At 42.8% G+C, this 12,970-nt stretch overlaps 1 protein-coding gene and 1 long non-coding RNA gene across 3 annotated transcripts in view; one reads left to right on the top strand and one right to left on the bottom strand.

Annotated features, from left to right (window-relative positions):
• Window positions 1-12,970, bottom strand: part of Slc35f1 (solute carrier family 35, member F1) — a 395,235-nt gene that overhangs the window by 187,758 nt on the left and 194,507 nt on the right.
• The window catches only part of LOC147998645 (uncharacterized), a 41,550-nt gene continuing 38,586 nt past the window's right edge, over window positions 10,007-12,970 (top strand). For both annotated transcript variants that reach the window (XR_015645216.1, XR_015645215.1), the window contains exons 1-2: window positions 10,007-10,156; window positions 11,988-12,131. This is a non-coding gene — a long non-coding RNA (uncharacterized LOC147998645). The remainder of the gene's footprint in view (window positions 10,157-11,987; window positions 12,132-12,970) is intronic.

The following is a 12,970-nucleotide window of genomic DNA, read 5'->3' as shown; positions in this document are numbered from 1 at the left end:
AAGGAAGGAAGAAAGGAAGGAAGGAAGAAGCTGGAGTCTATAATAAAAACTGATGTCAATAAAAGATGTGTGGTGGTGACTAAGAAAACATCAAAGAACAACTATGATATGAGTAGCTGAGAAGAGAAAAGGCAGATAAAGGCAGATGCTTGGGGATGATGCAACAACATCTGGGACTAGACATGGGGAAATTTCTAGAATGAGAAAATGGCAAGAAAGAATTAATAAGTAGGTACCAGGATGATGCTCAAAGGGTTAGGCTTCCAGGTAGACACTAAACTCAGCATTAGGTCCTCGGTTGAGACGAAGATGAATGGTAAAGCAAGAGCTTCAATGCATGAACAATACTGGGCACGAGGCAAAGAAGGAGGAGAACTCATGAACGTCATGCCCAAAGGGATGTGTTCACAGTTCACTGTGGTGAAGCAAACACAATATGTCTGCCTCAAGAACCAGAGACAGAAGGTCAAACTCAGCTGCTCTGTGAGAAGCTTAGAGGCAAAGCAGTGTCCTCAGGAAAGAGGAAAGCAGGGGAAAGGACAGACTTGGGCTCAGGCTGTGAAGATGGAGTGAAGGAGCTGTTTTGCAGGGGATTTTGGGAATCAACGGGAGGGACAGGAAGCCCACCTGTGAGTAGAGAATCTTTCCAGTATCTTAGCTGTACAGAGACAAGAGTCAGACATGGAGAGAAGTGTTTATTCTGTAGGGTTTAGAGGAGAAGAAACAAATAGGTTGAGCTCTGTGGGACTATCTAATTAGAGGATGCAGAACAGTGCTAAGGGTGATCAAGCCCGTAAGCTCCGGAGCTTCTCGTCCAGCAGATAGGCCTAGACTTTCCAGAATTATATATTTTTATTTATATTACTTTATTCGTGAAACATAAGAATAAAAGATACCTAGGATTCCCTTTGCCCCTTCTTTTCCTCTTACTGCGGTGCCTAAGAAAGAGCGATGGAACACAGACCAGAAAAATAGTAAATCACACGAAATTCTGAGTGAATAGAAACTATGGCCCGACATTCCTGAAACAGGTACCACATATCTGGCACTGTGTTTCATGCATCATCAAAAACTCACAAGGATTCTATAAGAACAAAGGTAGTTACGTTGCTTTTGTGTGTGTGGATGCTGCCACGGACAATTGAGGAAAATTAATAGTTTGCACAGGATTTACTAATGAGTGATGGGTTCAGGATTTGACCTCAGTCAGTATTTTTCTAGTTGTTATGCTGGTATCCCATCCTGCCTTTGAATCACATCAGATATATAATATAACATCTAACTATCCCAATGGAGGATTTAGATACAAGTGCCAAAAGGTGAAGAAGAAAAAACTGAAAGGTAGAAGCAAAAAATAAATGTGAATGGAAGGAGGGAGAGGTGGAGGAAGGGAATAACAGACAGACAGATGGGTGCTCTGGTATTTTCATGAGCACCCTGGAACAGAGTCCATGACTGGCTCTTAACGGAATGTACAGTACTCCACGACTGTGTAAGAGCACCTATCCCCAAAATACAGTAATCCGCTGTAGACTTTTGAGGTGGTATCAGGTAAAAATAAATGGCAGGAGACATGAATGATGGAAAATGAAATCCTTACCCTGAAAAAGCCCTTCCAGGCTGCCAGAACACTTGCTGGAGCTGGGACAAGTCAGTAATCCTTAACCAAGGTGCAGTAATGACAGAGGTCTCACCTTCTCTTGCAAAGGAAAGGAAAGGGGGCAGAGAGAGGCTAGCACCCCTGCTGTTCCTGGGGTGGTGTGTTTAGCTAGCAGTGAAAGGTGTCCCCTCAAGCACACAAGGCCTGAGCACAGAACATGATGGCCTGAATGTTCATAATCTTGACCTGTGTGGCTGTTTCCCAACCATGGCATTGGCCTGGCCTTCTGTGTAGGCAGGTAATGGGGCAGACTGATGCAGGCCCGAGGATCTCCTAGACAGCAGGAAAAAACTGAAAATTCAAGAGACACTGAGACATTGGCCATCAGCTCAAGATGAAGAGAACCTCCACCTGCTTCCTCTTTGCCTCAGGTTTCCATGCACTTGACATTCTATATAGTCTTCTCAGGAAGAAGGGGCCTGATTGTCCAGGGAACAGCAGAAATGGTTGATTTAATCACCAAAACAACTTTGAGAAGCAGAACTATCAAGCACCCAGTTTTATAAACATGGATGTGGAGGCCTGAGAAGGAGATAACTTGCCCAGACTGTTAAGTGCAAAGCCAAGATGTGCATGGAGACCTTCTTAGACCCAAGCCCTGATGTCTCCACTCTCCTGGCTTTCTCATATGACCCCAGGCTGCCTAGTCAGGAACTGGCCCTATACTGCCTGTCTGTAAGAAGGCCCTTGCCTTCAGGTAGACACCTTCCTTTCTGGCCTTTACTAAGCTTGGCCTCTGACTGATATGAACAGACCTTGGCAGAGAGCTCAGGATGGAGCAACTCACCCTTACATTTTTTTGCCCATGATTGTTAGATACCAACTAGTGTTCCTTAAATCAGCTTCTCAAGATCTGACCTTTTATTGGTGAGCTAATAAAACAGTTTACAGCCTGCCCTAATTCTCATCAAAGCCCATCTCTACCAAACCCAAGTAAAGAACAAAGGGGGCTCGTCTATGACAAGAGAGTGCTGATCAACCTTGGCAGCAGCCAGGCTTCTTAGATGCATGGTCTGGCCAAGTTAGACATCCCTTCACCTTTCTTTCCTCCTCTGTGCCTGCAACCCTGATTAAACTCCTCAGGCTGGAGGGGCTTCAGCTTCAGAGAAGAGCAAGAGACCTTGAGCGCAATAGGGGTCACATATGCTGATGGGGTCACAAACACAAGCATATAACATGAGGATTGCTGTCAGAGCTGGCCCTTTATATGTAAAGACTCCATCCATGCAGGGCACACCTCCCTCTCCACTCATCCAGCTTGTATTTACACCTCTCTGCTCTTTTCCCATGTGCTTGCTCTTCTCTGAAAGACACGCCTTAAGAGCACCCAAGCGAGTTTTCACAGAAGATTGCTTCTTGTGATGTTTTACCCTCCTCTGCCCCTCTTCCCGCCCCTCATTATTTTCAATTGTACAAGTCTTTTGGAATTAGAGCAACATTCTCTCTGTCCCTGTTATTTGCAGTCCCTCAGAACAGTCTTTAGTTCCAAGATAGCTGTTCTTTTCAGAGGCCAGACTTGATTAACTGAAATAACTTCTCATTTCCATGTGGACTAACACCATTCACGCGCACCGTGATTTACATGTTTGGTGTGTAAAATCTTCACAAGGCAGAGTCCTGTGGGCTTCAGTTCACACAGCAGATACTCTCCCACAAAGCAGATACCCCTCTCTATGGCAAGGCCACCTTCCTACTCCCTACATCTGTATATGAGCGGCTACAGCACAGAACTCACCAGCTTCCTGATTTAAACCTCAGCCTCCAGGGTTACGTATCCTGGCTTGCGGCATATTGGCAGGAATTCCAGCAGAAATTCTTCCTCTGCCTACCAGACTGAGACTATCGCCTGGCACAAAAATAGAGCTGCTGACCTAGATGATGTCATACATCTGAACTACCATCCAGTCTACAACTTCTCTGGGCTGTGCTTTTGTATAACAAAGAATTTAGCTGGTCTTTGTCTGAAGTTCCTGGGAGACTCTCTCTATCCTTGGGATTTCCTTGGCTAACAAGGAGGTTTTACTATTCATGATGGGGCCCCTGAACTGAGGGTGATGCTCTATGTTAATAAGGGGACTCCAGTTGGGGGCATAACATACCAGAAACAAACAAAAAATGCAGTATCACATATCAGCTGTCCCACAGGGAACAGAAAAAACTAGAGCCTGAGATTATCAGCTGCAATTGATTCAATGGAAGAAAACTATATAGAAAATGGTAAATAAACCCAGAACACCAAGGTTCCAGTGAGCCTCTCTGGCTAGCAACACTCTGAGAAATGTTATACTTTGATTTTGAAAGGCTGACATGTCCATGAAGACAACAGGAGCTTAAGAAAAGTACAATTGATGATGACGATGATGACAACGATGACAAGGATATATACATACATATTTCCTGAGTCTTATAAGTTAATGTAGGGGATGATGGGGACTGAGGGAACCTATAGGGCTTCAAATTAAGAGCCAGATAAGCAGCTCCACCTGAAGCTGGGACAGGAAGTGAAAACAGTTGGGGCGGGTGTATGTGTAGAGGAAGTACCCTTACACGCAGTTTGATTAGCATTGGATAATTTTCTCCATAGTCAGAGTTTTCATTCATGTGTCATATACCTCAACCAAATAATGGAGGAGGGCAGGATGTGTTCCCTCATAGGGTCAGACTTTCAATCCTCCATGGGGAAGGCTTGCTTAAGCAGAGTGGCTCACCCCCAGTGGTGGCCAGGCACAGAAAGAGGTGGGAGGTGGAGCATGCATTCATGCTGCCCTGTGTTTTCTGCAAAGTTAGCACTTTGCATCAAGGTCTCCTCTACTTGGCTAATCCTCTCTGGAATTATCCTCACAGACCCACTTAGTGAGGAACCTCGTTAACCCCTTAGGTACTTCTCAATTCAATCAACAAGACAATCAGAACTAATCACCACAATCATTTATTGGGTTGAAAACTTAAGGGCAGCTTTGTCAAGTGGCAAGGTCAGGATTAACATACAACAGTCGGACATAATGGTGATACACAAGCCTAGGGCCCAGCAGTGCCTTACTTTGTTCAAATCCTGTACCTAAAGCTTAATGGCATGGGGCAAGGTTTTAAGCTTTCAGATGGTCCTTTTATAGAAAGATGATAGTACGTATAATGACGATCTTAAAGGGCTGTTGTGAGGACAATACATTGCGCAAGAATGTTTGCACACGTTATTTGCTTTATATAACCAAATGCAGATTTTTTTCTGATAAACTGAGGAAGAAGTACATAGGAGAAGCATCTTTTTACCCAGCTTTACTGTAGTATAGAATCATAACTCTTAGACATTTACCCAAGGGCTGACTCCACTGTGATTTTTAGAACATACAGGGTTAATAATGAATGCCCACCTGTGGGGGGTTTGAATAAGAGGTCCCCTACATTCTTGGACATTTGAGGACTTGGTTTCCAGTTGGTGGCCCTGTTTGGTCAGGTTTATAAGGTACATCCTTGCTGGAGATTATGTATCAGGGCCAGGTTTTGACCTAAAAGATTTGCACCATTCAAAGTTGAGTTCTCTATTTCCTGCTTGTGTTTGGAGATATGAGGGTTCAGCTGTTCTACCTGCCGTGCCTGGTGTCTGCTGCCGTGATTCCCCACCAGGATGATGGTGGAGTCTAAAGACCCCCAGAACTATAAGCCCCAAATAAATGCTGCCTTCTGGAAGTTACCATGATCATGGTATTTTATTACAGCAATAGATAAGTAACTAAGATATTACACAAATCATTTACTATCAGTGAACCTTAGTTCTGCATGGAACATCCTTCTCCCTGTGGACATACAAGATAGTATACAGACTCCTCAGATGGGCTTGTGGCCACTGTGATGTAGTTGCAAAGCACAGATTTCACATTAAAGGGAACAGTAATGGAATCTGAGGTCAATAAAAATGATGGTGGCCCAGGAACAAAAGATTCAGGTTGTCACGAATAACATATTCCTGAACAGAAGTGGTTAGATGAGTTTTATAGTGACAGTAAAGTAAGCCATAAATAAGGCATTCTCCAAGCACATGGGTGGGAACAGCAGGTAGGCAACTTACAGCAGAGCAGAGAAACTCTACAATGAGTTTTTAGTGTTATCTGATGACAGCCTCTGTTGTGGTTTGGCCTGGAGTTATCTGTATTTTGATACTAATTCCACTGCCCCAAGGACGGCTGCCCAGTCACATATTCAAGACTCAGGTGACTTCACCAGAACCTTCTTCCCATTTAATTTGTAAAATACAGGTGGAGGGGAGGTACACGATAGAAGGAGGCCTGTCATTGGATGAGAAGGAAGGATGGGTGGGAGAAAAGTTTGAAGGAAGGGGAGGAGACTGGAACGGAAAGAGAAGAGACAGGAGGGACAGAAAGGGTACTCATGGGGAGAGAAAATGGAAGCCGATGTTAAGATTCCACTCTGTGTATTTACAGCTTGTTATTGATGCTCTTAAGGGATGGATGTGTACTGGGCTTTGTATGTTTAGGTGGGCAATTATATCTTACCAATAGGGTCAAACGTTTTTGTGTTGTGTGTTCTTTTATGTGATGGTTTGAGTATAGGAAAGTGTGCGGCTGGAGACACTGGGCTGCCATGGAATTGGGATGTGTTTCTGGCATGGAAACCTGCCTTGGGAACTAGACAGGTAGAGAGGTTGCTGCCAGGCTCAGAGAGAGGCCTTCAGCAGTGTGATATAAGAAGGAACAGAGTGGGTGAGAGGCTTTGCTGACTGAGAATTAAGATATCTAGCAGATATCTTGGGGCACCGCAGTGCCGGACCTAGTGGGGGGATAAAAAGAGCACTTTATTTTTTTTATTTTTTTACAGCAAGAAGCCTTAGCTTTGGAATTGGTGAGAACTAGTCCTCTTTTAAGTTCAGTATTCCAAAGGTTCATCTGATACTTGAATAGATGTTAAGTTGGATGCAGAATTGGGCAATGAAAAACTATTAAAGGGACTAAAGAGCCAGAAATAATTTGGTTCTGAATTCACTATGGTCCAATTCTCCACAATTATGAAATTCTTTTCAGTCAATTTACCTTGTAGAATCTTTAACACCAGTGTTCAACATGTTTTCTTTTTTTCTTTCTTTTTCCTTGGGACTTGAGTTCATGTCTTAGGTCTATCCCTTCAACTATTTTGGAACCTAAACTCTATTTACATCAAAAAGAACTGCATGAGCTATTTGTGCTCACGATAGCACACAGCTGTTATCCTAGCACTCGGCAGTTGAAGGAAGATCAAAAGTTAATGTCCAGCGTGAGCTGCACAGCAAGACCTTTGTCTGATAAACAAAATTAAACAAACAAACCTCAAGGTCAAGGAATATGGTCTAGGGATAAAACACTACATTCTCGAGGGCCTGGATACAAATCTTCAGAGCAGGAGGAAGAGGAGAAAAAGGAAGGGAGGGAAGGATGGAGGAGAAAGAAGGAAGGAGAGGAAAAGGAAGGGAGGGGCAGAGGAAGGGAGGGAGGGAGAGATGAGGGGAGAGACAAAGAGGAGGAGAAGAAAGGAGGGGGAAGTTGGCATGCATGACCCTTCATAAAAGACAGCTGTAACTTCAAGTAAGGGATGCTGGAGGAGGAGAGTGGAGAAAGGGAGGAAGAGAAGGAGGAAGACAGGTAAAGAAAAGAGCCAACCTCATGCATATTGTCTCCTGGTTATGTTCCTTTCGTAATTGGTAGTTGTAGCATTTAAATCACTAGTTTTCAAAGCAAAATCTCCCAAGTGACAACATCAGTCTCCGACTCAGACACTCTGTGAGGTGGGGTTCCACAGGCCGTTTTAACAGGACTCCATTCAGAGACTCCGGTTCACCATTCTAGAATCACCGTGCTCTGTGACAATGCCATACCGAGTGGGGTTCTTTCAGATCAGAAATTCTTGGTCAGAGACATGTAGAACAAGAAGCTAACGGAAGACCAGGGTCCTCCTCGCAGGAGGATCTTTGCTGCCCAGGGCAGCCTTTCTGACTTAAGAAACTGTGACCTTTGGGAGAGCTAGAGAGGGCAACCAGAACCAGCTCTCATACACTGGGGACCTCTGTCATTCCAAGTGAGGTGGTGTTTATTTCAATCTTCATGGCAGTCTGATCTGAGCCCAAGTTACCTTAACTCTGAAAGGATGACAACTATTCATCCCTGTCTATGTCATGATGTTACTTTGACATTTTAAACTAGTTGTGTGTGTGCACCCATCAACCCTTTACAACTGGCGAGTAATACCATGAACCCCATTGATCCATTCGTTAAAACTGTGATGATACATAATAGTAAGAATGAACTGAGTGAATTGATGTCCTTTTGCTATCACTTAAGAGGATTGATATCAGTGTTAGTTTTCTACTACTAATGCTACAAGGCAGGGCACATGGGAAACACATAGCTAGACTAGACTTATTTTTAGGAAGAAAAAACTCTACAAACAGAATCATTTGTAATCAGATGCAAAAAGATTAAGGAGTACCTAAGTGGAAGTCACTTGCCATTAAACTCTGACTTTCTCATTCATGTACACATGTGAATCCACACCCACATGAACACACACACACACACACCACACACACACACACACACACACACACACACACACACACACCTACACACTTGGTAAGACTGAAAACTTCACTCCGTATTAATTACTAGGGAACTGGTAAGCATCTTGAATTCTTAGTATGGACTTAAGACCCATGCTTTTAGTAGATTGTTATAGTTTGGTTAATTGATACAAAGAATGCCCACCACAGCATTATGAGCAGTTGTAGCTGATGTTAGTAAAATAAAATAATTTCTAAATGAGATCTGTGTTTTGAGTGAATTTTTTATATAAATCAATCTTCCAATAAAAAAATATCACTGTGTGATAGTGCATGCATCCCAACTTCCAGTTCATGATAGCTGATGTTTAAACCAAAATGGCTTCCATCACTTTCTACTGGTTGGTCCAACAGGAAAATAGACAATGATACATGCACATCCCTGGGACGTAAATGATAGGAAATATCCTTAAAAGAAAGTAGAAAGGCCTTAATATTCAGATCAATGATAGCCAAAGATGAAGTGGAGATGTCATAAAAATAAATGGGTAGCCTTCCCAACTGGCCCTCTACACCCTGAGTCAGGATAATGTTACAACACTATGTATTATCCACCATTATTCACTTTTCAGGGTGGTCTGAGCATGGAGAAAAACAGAGCTGGACCGACCAAGGAGGCAGGTGGGTGTGGACAGGGAGTGAGATGAGAGACTTGGAGAGAAGGGGCATATGAGTCAGATTCAGGGTAAGACTTTAACCTGAGGAAATTGGAACCAGTTATGCATATTTTATTTTGTGTAACTATTATCAAGCTTTATTAAACATACCAAATAATGGTTTTATAGCATTTTCACACATGTATATCATTGTACTTTGTTAATAAATTCAACTTTTCAAAAGGTAATTCAGAGACGGAGAAGATGGTTTAATTAGCAAAGTGTTTGCCCCACAAGCATAAGGTGCTCAGCTGAAGAAACTGGCACCCACACAAAAGCTAGTCATGGTTGGTCCGTTCCTCAAATCCTGGAAGGTAGAGACAGCAGGAGCCTGGGAGCTTTGACCAGTTAACATGCTGAATCATGGAGCTCCAGACTCAATGAAAGGTCCTGGTTCAAAAATTAACATGAAGAGTGATAGTGGACGACACTTGCCATCAGACTCTGACTTTGACACTCATATACACACGTGAATCCACACCCACATGAACACATACACACACATATACAACACACACACACACACAAACATGCACACATACAAATCATACAAATGCACAGACACATGTACATGCATGCACACAGACTAAGTCATTAAATCAAAGAGATAGATGATAGATGATAGATAGATAGATAGATAGATAGATAGATAGATAGATAGATAGATACATACATACATACATACATACATACATACATACATACACACAGATATATAGACAGGCAGACAGACATTTTTTAATTTAAATTACAAAAAATAAAATAAAACAAAGTTTAAAAGGAGAAATAAAGGAAGGCCAGACGACCAAGAGAGAAATCTTCTTTGACCCAAACAGAAGCATAGAAGACACAGAAGAAGAATCAGATCAGCAAATGCAAAGCGAATAACTGATAGAATTTCATGACCAGTGCTGATTTGAATGAAAGAGAAAATGAATCTTCCGCATGAGTCAAGTCAGAGAAAATCAATTTAGGAGAGAAAGAGCACATTTAGAACAGAAGTCGGTGACATCACAGATAACAGAATGTGCATTCTGCCATGGTTCTACAATTTCAGTTCTGTTATCTCACAATGCTAGTTAGGCAGCATGGGAATAAATGGTCCACAAGCAGGGTGGCATAGCATCCTCTTTAGCACATCAAAAGTTTCTCAGTGTCAAGCCTGAGAACAAAGAAGACAGGAGATGAAGTGTGATCCCTGGCAGTCAATTGACAAGCTTTTGAAGCGTAATGAAAGTAGGTCCATTGTATGATTGAATGCCATGCCACGACAATACCCAATGACCAGGAGATGCTCAGTGTGTGTCCATCCACACACTGGATGCCCAACTGCTAGAAACTCAGCTGAAATACTACAGCCATTTATTTATAGCCTGGCTTTTTCCAGAAAAGATCTGAGGTGGTTAAAAAAAAAGTCAGTTTGTCTACAAGGATTTGTTTCATGAGGGATTTTGTTCTTTATAAATCACGTTTGCAGTCTTCTATGATGTCTACACAAGAGGCGGAGGGAACAGCTCTGTGGTAAAAAGTTCAAAGGCCAAATCATCCTGAAGCTTTCCTGTCTCTGTGTTCACATTCCCCACATGTTCTAGTGTCTTTTTGCTTTTATTTATTCAGCTGCAGTCAGAAACTTGCTTGATTGAATTGATGGGATAGGATTGGACACAAAATTCAGGATCTACCAGTAATATTCAGTCTTTTTGTGAATTTTGGTCTTGCAACTTGCCCATGTGTGGGGAAGCATAGAAAAACTCAAGACCATGCCTTTCATGTGGTTCCCAATTTTACATTACTTCTCTGTCAAATTTTGTAAATTGGAAGTCCTGGTCTGGGCCTTCACGCTCTATTAGTGATGGTGAAGTTTTGTCAAAGGACCCACCTCAACTTAGAGCAGCTAGAGCAGCATGTGACCTCATCTAGTCTGCTGCTGCTACTTTGGGACCCTCTGTTGATTTTCTTCTTCACTTTTTCCTGTATCTGCCAGCTGCTTTCTCTCAATCCTACCTCCATGTTCACACTACTATTCCACTAGGAATAGTTTCAGCCTATCTTTGTATGCTGGTTTGGCTGAGAATGGCCCCAATAGGCTCATATATTTGAAGGCTTAGTTACCAGAGAGTGGACTGCTTTGATAGGATTAGAGAGATTAGGAAGTATGGCCTTGTTAGAGGAAAATGTGTCACTGGGCATGAGCTTTGAGGTTTCAAAAACCCATAGCAGCCCGGTCTCTGTCTCTGTTTCTCACTCCCTTCCCTCCCCCCTCCTTTCTTCCTCTGTTGACTGCCTGTGTGCTGCCATGCTCCCTGATATGATAATAGACTTAACCTCTGAAATTATAAGCAAGCACCCAATTAAAAGCTTTCTTTTATAAGAGTGGCATTGGTCAGGGTGTCTCTTCACAGCAACAGAACAGTGACTAGTGTAGGGAACTATATAGGCTTAGGACACCCCAAGACCAAGTTCTTAGCACAAAAAAAATAATTATTTACCCCAAATGGACAAAGTTTAGAGACTAGGAAACAAAGATGGGAGTCGGAGGAAGAGGGAGAAGGGGAAGGGTACAAGGGAGAGAAGGAAGGTGTATTTGTCCTGGGGGTGAAGGGTCGGGGTGGGATAGGGTGACAACAAAGGATTCCCTCATTATAGACAGGATGCAGACATGGCCCATAGGAAAATAGCAATTTAAAAAGGTAAACCGGGAAACCCCAGATTAGAATAAGATGTTTAATTAATGAGGCATGGTAATTAGGTGAGTCAAAGGAGACTTCTGTTTGCTGGACTTTACTACTTTGATAGCTGGATCTTGGTAGCTGTGCTCAGGAGGAGGAAGTGGCCAAATAAGGGAACAGACCTTGGTGGCTAGCTTTAGGAATCTAATCTAATGGTTTTTAGCAAGGCAGAGGGAATGGGGAGAAGGGGAAGGCCTGCTGGAGTCATGTTTGTCATGTTCAGGCCAGCTAGAGTCCCTTCAACAAGGACAACTGGGGACCCTGAGTTGGCTGTGGTCTATGTCTGACCTGATGTTGGTATAGAACCCCATTAGTTACTTTTCCAGTTGCCTTAACAGTGACTAGAGACATATGGAAGAAGACAGGGTATGGTTTGGATTCAAGAGAACACAGTCCATCATGGTGGGAAAGACACGGCGGCAAGCGTGTGAGGAAATTGGTTGCATTGTGTCCGCAGTCAAGGAGCAAAGACAGGATTGCTGGTGAGACACTTCTTTTCCATTTCATGTTTAGTTTGACACCTGAACACATTGGTGGTACCATCTGCATTCACCCATCCCATTCAGACTCTCTCAAATTCTTGCTCTGAGGTTCCCTACATAATTCCCAATCCAGTCAGGTTGAAATGGAGATGACCCTGTGATGTTACTTTCCTTACATCAACATTTTAGGACTCACTATGGACTAAACCCAAAATTTTCACATTAGGCAGTGAGTACCTAACTGTTTTGGAATATGCCCTCATTAAAAAATAAGTGGTAGGGTTGGGGATTTAGCTCAGTGGTAAAGCGCTTGCCTAGCAAGCGCAAGGCCCTGGGTTCAGTCCCCAGCTCTGGAAAAAAAAATAACTGGTTTTTCTATCAGCTTACCCAATGACAAGCAAGTTGAAGAAGACTGCTCATGAGTTATAAAATTAAATTAAATGAAAAGTAGGCAGGAGGAGGGGCTCTGTGGTAGAAAGTGCATCCTACCCTTGCAGGGGACAAGTTCAGGTCTTAGCACCCATACCAGGAAGCATTCACCCACCTTTAACTGCAACTCCAGGGGATCCAACATTCTCTTCTGGACTCCATGGGTATCTGCACTCACATGCAGATACCCCACATAAACACATACACATATACACATTAAAAAAAACAGGAAAAATCCTATGCAACCTGCTAATTTGATATGTATAATCATTTTTCCCAAGAGAAAACATACTCTACTGTTACAAATAAAATCATAAGACTCTCAAATGTCATGTCCAAAGGTGTGCATCCTGTGTCTATACACCCCTTTGTCCAATATCATGCTCTTTATTCAGTATACATCAGTCTGA

The sequence above is a fragment of the Rattus norvegicus genome, chromosome 20 (genome assembly GCF_021556685.1).
Source record: "Rattus norvegicus strain SHRSP/BbbUtx chromosome 20, alternate assembly SHRSP_T2T, whole genome shotgun sequence".
Taxonomy (NCBI): domain Eukaryota; kingdom Metazoa; phylum Chordata; class Mammalia; order Rodentia; family Muridae; genus Rattus; species Rattus norvegicus.
The sequence above is the reverse complement of the archived record's forward strand: the minus strand, read 5'-3'. Positions and strand labels throughout refer to the sequence as shown.